This window comes from Saccopteryx leptura, chromosome 10 (genome assembly GCF_036850995.1).
Source record: "Saccopteryx leptura isolate mSacLep1 chromosome 10, mSacLep1_pri_phased_curated, whole genome shotgun sequence".
Classification (NCBI taxonomy): Eukaryota; Metazoa; Chordata; class Mammalia; order Chiroptera; family Emballonuridae; genus Saccopteryx; species Saccopteryx leptura.
This window is the reverse complement of record NC_089512.1, coordinates 25,827,298-25,840,375: the sequence shown is the minus strand read 5'-3', so window position 1 is coordinate 25,840,375 and position 13,078 is coordinate 25,827,298. Positions and strand designations below refer to the sequence as shown.

General features: G+C 39.6%; 1 non-coding gene across 1 annotated transcript; it reads left to right on the top strand.

Moving 5' to 3' along the window:
- The first annotated feature begins 7,876 nt into the window (after positions 1 to 7,876).
- On the top strand, positions 7,877 to 8,016 carry LOC136382686 (small nucleolar RNA SNORA72). Its single transcript, XR_010747308.1, has one exon. It is a non-coding gene; the product is annotated as a small nucleolar RNA SNORA72 (small nucleolar RNA).
- The last annotated feature ends 5,062 nt before the right edge of the window (positions 8,017 to 13,078 follow it).

Sequence of the window (13,078 nt, the reverse complement as noted above, 5' to 3'; positions counted from 1 at the left end):
CGGGAGTCTGTCTGACTGTCTCTCCCCGTTTCCAGCTTCAGAAATGAAAAAAAAAAAAAAAAAAAAAAACAAGGAAAGAAAAAAAAAATGAGACAAATGGTCCTCTAGGGAGTTAGGATTGGTGGAAAACTTCAAAATATATAGATTATATTGACTCTCTAAAATGCTGCACTTCCTGCTAACTGGGGCTAAAACATAATAAAAAAAAAACAAAAACTCATGGCCAAGCAATTTAGGAAGCAACAGACGTAGAAATCTCCAGTTCTTCCACATGCTTTTTGTAGACTCTAAACTATAATTAATACTTTGAGCCCACAAAATAAGCGGGATCGGAGGGCTTGGCTCCTGGAGAAGTATTTGCAGTGAAAGTTAAGAAGCTGGTGAAACAGCTTATTAAACTAGCCCATCCCATATAAATACCATAGTCTAGGCAGGGATGAAATCTTGCTGGAAGCCTCCAAGTGAGCTTTCAGAGCCGGGGTCAGTTTTCATTATACAACTGGAGTTGGCTCTTTTTCAGGCCAGCTGACCTCTTACTTTGTGCAGGAGTGTGACCCTCTGGTTTCTTTAAAAATATATATTGCTTCTCTCTCTACAAGGCTTTTCTTTTCTTTTTTTTTAAGTTAGCGTGTCTTATTGGTGAGTCTCAGAAGTATCAATGAGTGGTAAGTGCAGAATTACAGTATGATCCAATGCAATCAAGGATCCCTGCATTATTGACCATACCCATGTGAAATGCAGTTGCTATTTATTTAAAGAGCAAAACAAAAACTCATTCTCTCAGGGAACCATCCATTAAGGGTCAGCTTACATGAACATTTATATCCCGTTACAAGACCACTAGTGTTTAAAGCAACAAACACCTTCTGTGTTTTCTAATCAGATTTTTCTTCTTGACAAGTAAAAGAGTGTGGAGATTTGGTCCATTCATATCACAAATAGTCAAATCATCTATTTAATGACTTTCCCCAAAGTGCTTTGAATAACACATGTAAGCAAATGGTATTGTTATAGATTTAATCTTCTTTCCCTACTTGGGAGGGAATCTTCCAAATGGCAATGTTTTACTTTATTTTATTTATTTTAGAGAGAGAGAGAGAGAGAGAGACAGGAAGGGGGAGAGAAATGGGGAGGAGAGAGGTAATAAGTATCAACTACTAGTTGCTTCACTTTAGTTGTTTTATCAATTGCTTCTCATATGTGCCTTGATGGGGAAGTGCTCAAGCTGAGTCAGTGACCCCTGCTCAAGCCAGCAACTTTTGAGTTCAAACCAATGATCTTGAGATCACATTGATGATACCATGCTCAAGCCAGCGATCCCACACTCAATCTGGTAAGCTTGAGCTCTAGCCAGTGATTTTGGATTTCGACCTGAGGTCTTCAGCATCCCAGGTCAACGCTCAATCCACTGCACCACCACCACCCAAGCAAATGGCAATGCTTTAGAATCATCAGTGCAACCATGTCATGGGTTAATCTTGGTAAAATCTCTTTCAGAGGTTGTCTTAGGAAATGAAAGCACAGTACGTATAAATAAAACACTACAGGAGTAGAAGGGGAAACTATTCATATGTATTTGAGAAAATATTCATGTATTTTTTTTTTTTTTTTTCATTTTTCTGAAGCTGGAAACAGGGAGAGACAGTCAGACAGACTCCCGCATGCGCCCGACCGGGATCCACCCGGCACGCCCACCAGGGGGCGACGCTCTGCCCACCAGGGGGCGATGCTCTGCCCATCCTGGGCGTCGCCATATTGCGACCAGAGCCACTCTAGCGCCTGGGGCAGAGGCCACAGAGCCATCCCCAGCGCCCGGGCCATCTTTGCTCCAATGGAGCCTTGGCTGCGGGAGGGGAAGAGAGAGACAGAGAGGAAAGCGCGGCGGAGGGGTGGAGAAGCAAATGGGCGCTTCTCCTGTGTGCCCTGGCCGGGAATCGAACCCGGGTCCTCCGCACGCTAGGCCGATATTCATGTATTTTTTAACCTGTAGGTGCAAAACAATTGTTCCTGAACTTCTGGTATAAAGGTCCCAGTGGGTACTTGTTGTCCTTTGAGTAATTTAGACTCTGGATATTTCTTGGTGGGCATTGTACCTCTGGGAGCCCTTGTGGAAATGGTTTTGCCCAATAAGCCTTGGAAGGAGGTCTGTGAATGAGAAGTTTTGGATCTAAAAGTTAATAAGCCTCTTCTGTACCAAGAGGAATCTGAGTCACCAATGAGACCTTTCCTAGGTAGAACTGCAACCTCAGAATTAGAGCTCTTGATGTGAGAATATACAGTTGCATTTTCCATTCAAATAGCCCTAAAAAGAAATAGTTTCCGGCCTTTTACCCAATGATTGTTATATTCCGGGTGTTATTTGTTATTTCTCCTAGGTACTCATAATCATAACAAGATAAAGAAGAGAACTGCCTATACTTGCCAAGATGCCGGTTGCACAGTGATCTCACTTCATCAATTATTTTTTCCCATTTGCAGATGTTACTGCTAAAGTGGAGCCACCTTCTGCAAATGGCCCTGAGACTTTAAGAACACGTCTTTTCATGAGGGATGATTTTATCTGATCCCCAGTAGAGATTCTTGGGAACAGACACATTCTAGACTTTACATGCTCTCCTAGGTCATCGTTGGAGGAGAAAAAGTGGGCCATTTCCTGTTAGTCTTTTGTAACCTGAGGGATTTTGTTGTTTTCCTTCATTGACAATTTCTGGGAAAGGTGGTTATGAAACCCATTTTCTGGATTCTCAAAAAAACTATTAATTTCAGGTCTGAAAATTTCAAATGGAGTCTCTTGATAGCTAAGACACCTGTAAGTTTTAGGCTGTTTCTGAGATGTATGGAGCTTTATTGATGCCTACCTGGTTGAACAGTCCATGAGGGGACAAAAGACAATACAAATACTCCTAAGAAGTACATTTAAATGAGATGACACTTCTGATGACACTTTGTGTCTACTGTCCAGAATTTAATTCTTACCTCCAATGTCTAAATAGACAAAAATTACCCAGAGAAGGGCATCTTGCCATTTAAGTCAAACTCAGCAATCTTTTGGTTCTTATCCTATCTCAACAAGCTATTTTCACAGTTTTGGCTCAGTCTACAAAGCAAAATATTGTAAGTAACGAATGAGAACTGACCAGATGACTCTACCCCAACACTCTACCTATTCTCCATGTGAATGAACACTACGGATAGTCTACAAACAGAAATCTATCTGAAATAAGCAACTGTCCCAAGTCACTCTTCTGAGTAGACTTTTGAGGTGAGAGGGTGAGGAGCCACTCGAGGCTGACCTTCTCATACTGGATGTGAGGAATCTCCAGCTTATTATTAGCTAGTCTGTCCTTAAATTCTAGTGACAGTGAAGATGATGTCAGTTAACATTCATTTATTGCGGTTATATACCAAAACAAGTACTTTCTAGGCATTCTTTTAATTTCATTTTAATTAAATTTATTGCAGGGATGGTTCACAAAATCATACAGGTTTCAAGTGTACAACTTAATAAAACATCATCTGCACTCTGCACCATGTGCCATCACCCAAGCAGAGTCTCTTTCTATCCCCATCACACCCCCTCTGCCATCTCCACCTACCCCAGCCTTTCCTTCTGGTTAGCACCACACTGTTCTCTGGTTTGTGTGTGTGTGTGTGTGTGTGTGTGTGTGTGTGTGTGTGTGTGTGAATCTTAATCCTTTTACCTTCTTTCATTCAGGCCCCTCCCCCCTCCCCTCTGACAGCTGTCCATCTGTGCCTTGTGATACTGCCTCTGTATTTTGTTCATGAGTTTATTTTATTCATCAGATTCTCCGTATAAGTGAGAACATATGGTACTTGTATTTCTCTGAATAGCTTATTTCACTTAGCATAATAATTCCCAGGTTTTATCATGCTGTTGCAAAAGGTAAGATTTCCTTCCTTTTTTTTTTCTCCCCCCGTTTATGGCTGAGGAGTATTCTGTTGTGTACTTAATCTTCTCTCTAGCCTTGAAAAGTTTGGATAATCTGAAGCAGAAGTAGAGAATTGCGAATTTAATTGATATTTATTTTATCCCAAAATTTAAATGTTACTGGTTTAGGGAATCCTGAGAATGAAACTAGATGAAAGCTTAACAACAACATATATAAAAAATGGTCACCCACGTAGCCATTCTTCTAGTTTGTTTTATGATTTTCCGCACATATGCTATTAAGAGTCCAGGGTTCTGTGGCAAATATGAACTTGTACCAAGTACTGAGGAATTGTGAGCAGGCCACTTCCAAGCTATTTTTACAAGTGAGGACACACTTTAGAAATGAATAACCATGGTATTAAGCTTATTTTAATTCATGTCCTTTCCTTTCGTTTCTTCCTTCTCCAGTGCATTGTTTGCTGTTTAGATCTGGATAGTAATTTCACAACGTAGTTAGTTTATTTAATTTAATCCTGCCAAGGGTATATATTCTTATTTGACTCAATTTAACAAGTAATAATAGAAGGAGATTCAACTAGAGTGACTGCTACATTCTACTAATTAACACATTGCGGCAGGCACTCTCTCCTAACTTCGTTCCAAGTGTGATGCCATTTACTACTCACAGCAACCCATGAAGTAGGTGCTATTAATATTACTGCTGTTTTGTAGATGAGGAAACAGCGTCTCAAAGAATTTAACAGCTCTAGGTCACAAATGTGGAGTTCCACTGTGTGTTTAAAATCAGTTCTGCTTCACTTTTGAGTAGTAATATCTTGAGTTTCATTTATTTTTTTATGGCCTTAATATCTTCTCTGATGTCTTTGATGATATCAGTAATTATTTAGAATCGTCATTTTTGTGCATTTTCTGTTTCTTCTAGTTTCCTCTTTTCTGGTTACTACAGTCTCTAGCTTTTATGTTACAGCAAAGGTTCTGAACTCAAGGAATAATCAAAATCATCTATGAGTTCCTCTGCACTATTTCTTTTACATCTTAGCTATAGCCCAACCATATTAGGACAAAACATAATTTAGTAAGAGCTGTTGTACTAGGAGTCTAAATTGAGAAAAACGCTAGAAAACTTTTGTACATGTTTATTTAAATATCTGTGAATTTTGCATTCTTCATGAAGTGATAATGAATCTACTAACATTTGCAGTTTATAAAAATACTTTCATATGCATTCTCTACCGAGGAAACTTTCAGGCAGTTATTATCATCACCTTCATTTTTACACTGACAGAGTCATACATATTAAATAACTCACATAAGATCACCCAGCCAGGGGATGAGAACCCAATGTTGGAATAAAAGGTTTTCCACTGTGAATCTTGTCTTCTTAACAACATTCCATGCTACTGTTTTGCTATATCTAGTTGACCAAGAACATGCTAACATATACGGTTGTTTTTTAAAAATTTCCTTCAACAGCCCTGGCCAGTTGGCTCAGCGGTAGAGCGTCGGCCTGGCGTGCGGGGGACCCGGGTTCGATTCCCGGCCAGGGCACATAGGAGAAGTGTCCATTTGCTTCTCCACCCCCGCCCCCTCCTTCCTCTCTGATTCTCTCTTCCCCTCCCGCAGCCAAGGCTCCATTGGAGCAAAGATGGCCCGGGCGCTGGGGATGGCTCCTTGGCCTCTGCCCCAGGCGCTAGAGTGGCTCTGGTCGCGGCAGAGCGACGCCCCCTGGTGGGCAGAGCGGCGCCCCTGGTGGGCGTGCCGGGTGGATCCCGGTCTGGCGCATGTGGGAGTCTATCTGACTGTCTCTCCCTGTTTCCAGCTTCAGAAAAATACAAAAAAAAAAAAAAAAAAAAAAAATTTCCTTCAACATTTTACAAACTTGAAGAGCATAAAGTACACTCATATTAAGTGTAGAGATTTATGAAATATTCTTAATTATATGCCTATATAGCAATGGTTTAAACAGAAATAACATACCAGCCTCCTTCCTAACTGCCTGGTTTTAGAAGTCATTGGCTTCCCCCTTTAGAGCTAAGTCTTATCTGAAATCCTGCTATTGCATTAAAATTGTTATAAAACAACGCGTTACTTAAATGTAAAGAAACAAGTTTAAATAAGTAATTTAAGGGATATTTTCCCCACATTGATCCCCTTCTCTGACGAAAGGGAACAAAAAATACAAAAAAAATTTTTTTTACTGGAAAAAATTAAAGATTGTGGTGCAGTTAAAATTTTCATGCTTTAAAAAAACCCTAGCCCATTTGAGGGAACTGTCAACAGATTATTCAAGATCTTTTTGCATGGTGAGATAATGAAAAAAGATCATGAAAATGTCTTTTTAAACTTTAACTAAAAATAGGTAAAGCTATACATTTCAACATTGGCAAGATTTCAGCTCTTAATGAAAAGGATTCCAAATTTAAAAAAATGTTTAGTGTATTTAAAGTTGAAGTAAATTATTTTGTGGGCACTTTATACATTTTGATGTAACATTTTTGGATAGAGATGATGGATCAAGGTGTTTTTCAATCAACAGAGTTCATCCATGGCCACCAGCATTATGCCACCCAAGTCAGGTTCCCTTCTGACACATTAAAACGTGCAGTGAAGAATGTGGTTAGTTTATTTTAAAATTGATCATCAACTTATTTTATTTTATTTTTATTGAAAAAGATCTTTGACAGTATTCCATTAAGGAAATAGACTTACCAGAGATTCAGAGAGTTTTCTGTCTATTTTATTACCCAAGTGGCTTGCACTCTCACTAGAAGGTGATGTAGCAAAATTTCTACCCAAAATAGCCTTAACATATACCAACAAATTCTATAAAATTCATTTTGGTTTTTTTTTTTCTGAATTGGCAGTTGATATAACAGCATCTTATTAATTAGCCAATGATATATTCTTTTTTTAAAAAAATGTATTTATTTATTTTAGAGGAGAGAGAGAGAGAGAAGCGGGGAGGAACAGAAAGCATCAACTCCCAAATGTGCCTTGACCAGGCAAGCCCAGGGTTTTGAATTGGTGACCTCAGCATTTCCAGGTCGATGCTTTATCCACCTGCACTACTACAGGTCAGGCCAATGATATATTCTAATGCTGGTGGCCGAGGCCAGGCAGGTCCACACTGGATTCAGGCAGACGTTAGAGAAACTGCAAGCCAGACGATGTTGGGCCATTCTGTTTATTATAGTTTCGCAAGGGCGGACAGCAAACCTCTAAGGGAAAAATCGCTTCTCACAGCAGCAGGTGAACAGCAAAGCAGCCCTCGCAGTGGTGGCCAGACAATCCACAATCCGCAATCCGCCCTAAGGGCAAGCACCTGTAGCCTTACATAGACTATACCCACGTGCTGCTGCCCTGTGGTCGTGCACTAATCAGGCGAAGTACAAGCTAGCAAGCCTAACACAGCTGTTTTCCCCACATACATGTAGGAAAGATTTTCTAGACAAGGGGCCTGATGAGGTCTTGAGAATAGAAATGAAATACATATTTCAAGAATACAAGTAAAAACCTAATTCTAAAGCTAGTATGCCATTGGTATTGGAAGATTTGGACTTTTCCCTGCATACAGAAATGATTTAGTTCACAGCATCTGCTAAAAAATGGACACATAACTTTTTAAAGAATTTGTTCTAAAATTGAGAATCTCTAATGAGTGACAATGTCTATTAGGAATGCCTTTAAACTGTATACCATAGCTATCTAAAGAAGGATGATACAATTTACAGATGACTTCAGCTCTTTTTAAATTATTCATTTTTAAAAACTCAAAATCAAGAAGATGAAAAAGAGGAAAATAGCTAAATGAATTAAACAGAGTTCTCATTTGACAGCAATGGAAAACCCGTGACGGGAAGCACTTGATGCAATACCTTCTACAAAGGATGTATCCAAGTTTACGTTTTTGATTGCTTTTAAAACTCTTCACCTTTTCAACGCTGCGTAAGGAAAAAATGTCAGCTGCGGCTGTTCTCGCTGTTCGGCTTTTGTACTAATCAGGGCAGGCTACACATTCATTTGCTATATTAAGACCATGAGTGTGTCCTCAGACCTAGTTCTTTCTGTAGGTAGGTCTGTTTTTATAAATGCCGGTGATAAACCAAAAAAAAAAAAAAAAAAGTGTCAAATTGATATTGAAGCACTCTCCTAACTGCAGGCATAAGTTTTGAAAAGAGAGTTGCATGTCCTGTTTCATTGTAATGCTGGTGGTTGAAACCAGGCAGGTTCGCATAGAATATGGACAGGAGGTAGAGGAACTGTTGGGCTATTATTGGAGGCTTGCAGAGACAGGGCGAGCGACCAAAGAAAGGGAAATGCTTTTTGCAGTGGAGGACAAGGGATCAGGAAAACCACCCCTCAAGGTGGTGGCTGCGGGAATCAGGGAACCACACCTTGTGGTTGGCAGGAGAGTGATCTGGGAGAATCGCCCTGGGAAAGCACCCACAGCTTTTCGTAGACACACATGTGATTGTCTGCCACGTGTTCATGCACTGATTGTGCAAAGTGCTTGCTGCCGAGAAACCAGGGATCAAGCCTAACACAGCTGTTTTCTCCATATTCGCGGACTACATTGTATCTTATTTTAAATTTTAGAAAAGAATCCTCATTGTTAATCTAGGGTTTGCATTTCTTTATTTCTAACAATGGAGGATGACTCCAGAAAAAAACAACAACATCGTTTGTGAGCACCGTTCAAGGAATTTCTGCTTTAGTCTTGTAGTATGTATTGGGTAACATTTCCTACTTGGTGTTTATAAGTCAGGAAACAAATGGTTACTCTCTGAGGTTTTAATTGGAAAGTTTAATGAAGGGGCTATAGATAGCCTTGTAGGCAGGGGCAAGGGAAACAACACAGAGATGTGGAATATCAAGATACTAGCATCAGCTGGAGGTCTATACTGGTTCAAGGCCTGATGGGACCCTCAGTGAACGTGGAGGCAAGAGCTGTGGAAATGGGTCCACCTGATAGCAGCTGCAAGCCTAAATAGATAAACCATGCTTTCCAGGTTCCTGTTTCTGCTGGCCTCTCATTTTTGGGGGCGGATAGAAACAGTGGTGGGAGATTGGATGGAGGGCAAGAAGAAGGGAGAAGCCACAGTGATTTCCTGTCTTCTTCCCACTTCCAGTTCCTGGTGGACAGTCCTGCTGTGGGTCCAGCTACTGCCTGGTAAGCCTGGCCCCTTTAGCACTAGCAGTGGATTTTTTCTGTTTATGATCTCTGGGTTGGCTCTCTGTTCCGGTTAACTTTTTAGCTCTTTTATTACTTTCAAAATGAAGTCACAGCTTTAATTCCCTCTATTTTAAAAACTAATAATGGTTTATGTTTCCCTGTTGATCCTGATAATGTAATTTATGCATTTAATTGCTACTTTGAGCAGCATTTTATTTTTCCTTATATTATCTATAATCTATGTCTTATTATTTATTTGGTTATTGCTGGTATAGAAGAATGACTTTATAGCGACCAACCAGACTGTACTCTGCTATTAATTTAAATGTTTATTGATTCTTTTTGTTTTAAATGGAGATCATCATATGTGGGAAAAATCCTTACACCTATCATTTCTTTTGCTTTGCATATACAATTGGACAAGACATTAAGTCCTAGGTTCAGTGGTAGTGGTGACAGTGGCATTCTTTTCTTGATTGTAATATTAAGTGGAATGTGTCTATCGTTTTTCCATTTTGCTATAATGTTTGTTACAGTTTTTTAGATACATGGATATTTACCACTTTAGTGAGATTCTCTATTTCTACTTTTGAGTGTTTTAATAAAATATTGATAGTGAATTTTTACCATTACAGGGAGTCCTCGGGTTACAATACAGTTCTCTTCCTACGACAATGACATAAACTGAATTTTGGTGTAAGTTGAAACACCCCTAGCCTAGAACAAAGAGAACACTTGGGCTTTTTTTTTTTTTTTTTGTATTTTTTTGAAGCTGGAAACAGGAAGAGACAGTCAGACAGACTCCCGCATGCGCCCAACCGGGATCCACCCGGCACGCCCACCAGGGGCAACGCTCTGCCCACCAGGAGGTGATGCTCTGCCCCTCCGGGGTGTCGCTCTGTTGCGACCAGAGCCACACCAGCGCCTGGGGCAGAGGCCAAGGAGCCATCCCCAGTGCCCAGGCCATCTTTGCTCCAATGGAGCCTCGCTGCGGGAGGGGAAGAGAGAGACAGAGAGGAAGGAGAAGGGGAGGGGTGGAGAAGCAGATGGGCGCTTCTCCTGTGTGCCCTGGCCTGGAATTGAACCCGGGACCTCTGCACGCCAGGCCAATGCTCTACCACTGAGCCAACCGGCCAGGGCCAACACTTGGGCTTTTAACGTTCCAAAATGGGGGAGGTAAGCATACTGGGGATGCCAACTCCTTCACTCATATGTCCCTTTACTGTGTAATATTCTGCCATCACAACCAAACTAGTTCAACCACGTAGTCTGTAAGTACAACGCTAACGGTGTAAGCCGAAACGCTCATGCTTCAATTTTTTAAAGTTTTTATGGGAGTGAGCATCATAAACTCAAAACATCATATGTCGACACTGTCGTAACCGGAGAACCCCCTGTACATTCTTAGTTAGCATCTACTTAAATAATCATACAATTTTCCTTCTTTAATTCCTTGACGTGGTGCGTGGTACATGTATTACACATAGCTAGATTTCCTGATGGTGAAACTTTCTTGCATTCCTGGGATAAATCCTGATTAGTCATGACTTGAAAAAACACAACATTGTTGATTTCATTACCTAGAAGGTTTTGCTTTATGCATCTATCATTTATTTAATTAACTTATGATTCATGTTCATAAGTGAATGGGGTTTTTAATTATCTTTTGTCAGCATTCTATCTTATTAAGGTTTTCATAATTCCAGCGTTATATTTTTATTAATCTTCTGTATTATTTCTGTGTGTTTTATTTAATTACATCATTTACTTTATTATTGCCTTCCTTCTAGTTTCATTGGATTTGCTTTATTGTTTTGCAGTTTTCCCAACCTCATTCGTTGATCATTTTCTTCAGTATTTGTTGTTTTCTGTTGTATGTATTTAAAGCTATGAATTTCCTACTGCATATTGCTTCAGCAGTGACCTAAAATTTTTGATAAAATGTTTACTCAATATTTTACTTCTTAGTGATTATAAATTTTCCTTATGATTTCTTTCCTCCTGTGGAGGAGTTAATAATGTTATTTCTATATGTTTGCAGCTTTTATATTTATTATTTTGCCACTGATTTCCAAGTTTTCCTAATGAACAGATAATTTAGGGGACATGATAATATATATTTTTAAATAATTGAGGTTTTTATTGTGGAACTCTACATAATTAATTTTTGTGAGAGCTCTTGATTCCAAAAAACATGTTTTCTCTTGGGTGTCAATTCCATATAGATCTATATGTTAATATTAATATTTAAAATTTTTCTATTTTTTGTTAAATTTATTTGGTTCTGAGAAGGATATGTTGAAAATTTCAGTTCTAATTGTTGCTGTATCTGTTTTTCACATTCTCTCAGTTGTTTCTCTACTTTCTTTCAGTCTATAGTCTAGGTACATATGTTTGGAATATTATATATCTTTGATATGCTTTTCCTTTTCTCAGCATATTGTTGCTCTTTATCTTTTATGCCTTGATTTTTATTTTATTTTTTATTTTTTGTATTCTTTTTTCTGAAGTGAGAAGCAGGGAGGCAGACAGACTCCCACATGTGTTCGACCAGGATCCACCAGGCATGCCCACCAAGGGGTGATGCTCTGCTCATCTGGGGTGTTGCTTTGTTGCAACCAGAGCCATTCTAGTGCCTGAGGCAGAGGCCATGGAGCCGTCCTTAGCATCCAGGTCAACTTTGCTCCCATGCAGCCTTGGCTGCGAAGGGGAAGAGAGAGATAGAGAGAAAGGAGAGAGGGGAAGGGTGGAGAAGCAGATGGATGCCTTTCCTGTGTGCCCTAGACGGGAATTAAACCTGGGACTTCCACATGTCGGGCCGACGCTCTACCACTGAGCCAATTGGCCAGGGTGATTTTTATTTTGTCTGATATTAACATTGCTACTGAGGCTTATATTTGATTTGATTTCTGGTTTATTCCTCTTGATGTCATAAAGATACTCTCCAATACTGATTCTAAAGGTTTTTATATTTTGCCTTTTATGATGAGTTATAACTCCATCTGCAATTGTGTATTAGGTAAGCTAGGGATCTAATTTTATTATAATTGTCTCCACAGAGTTGACATCTATTTTTTTTCCCTCACTGGTCTGAAAAGGCAGCTCTGTATTATGACAAGTTTCAACGTGTATATTATACTGGTTCTGGGCTCCCTAATCAGATCTATTTGTCTTTGTACCAGATACCTTGGTATTACTTACCAGTTTTATACCAAGTCTTATATCACATGGAGGAAGTCCTCCTAAGTGTTTTTTCTCCCTCCCAAGTGTTCTTTGTGAGTATCTTGGTGATTGCTCTGCCATGTTGTTTTAGGAAAAGCTTGTTGTCTCTTTTTTTTCTGGAATGCCTCGAATTAACATCTTGACAACATTTACATCTTGTATTCATGGACATGGCTATTTTCCCTAACTTTTTAATGCTATTAATTAAATTTCCATAATTCTTAACATAATAGTTATTCACTTAGAGCACTGAGCTGGAGCCTATTTCTGCCATCATTGCCAAGTTCTTTGTAGGGCTAAAGTGATAAGCACTTGACCAAAGGCAGTCCCCTCTCTTTTGTGTGTCTTAGTCTGTGCTCCAGCTGCCATAACAAAATGCCATTGACTGGTGGCTTAAACAACAATCAAACCTTATCTACAGTTCTGGAGGTGCAAGTCCAAGATCAAGGTGTCAGCTGATTCATTTTCTGGTGAAAGCTCTCTTTCTGGTTTGCAAACAGCCACCTTCTCTCCTAGTCCTGCACTTAGTGGGAGGGAGGGAGAAAAAGAGAGAGACACAGACAGAGAGAGAAAGCATGAGCAAGTGAGCTAGGAACCGGGAGCAGGTACTAGCACACACATATGCTTTCTGGTGTTTCTTTTTATAAGGACACTAATCCTATGGGATCATGATTTAACTCTTATGACCTCGTTTAACCTTAATTACCTCCATAAACACCCTGTCTCCAAATAGAGTCACATTGGAGGTTAAGGCTTCAACCTCCAATGAT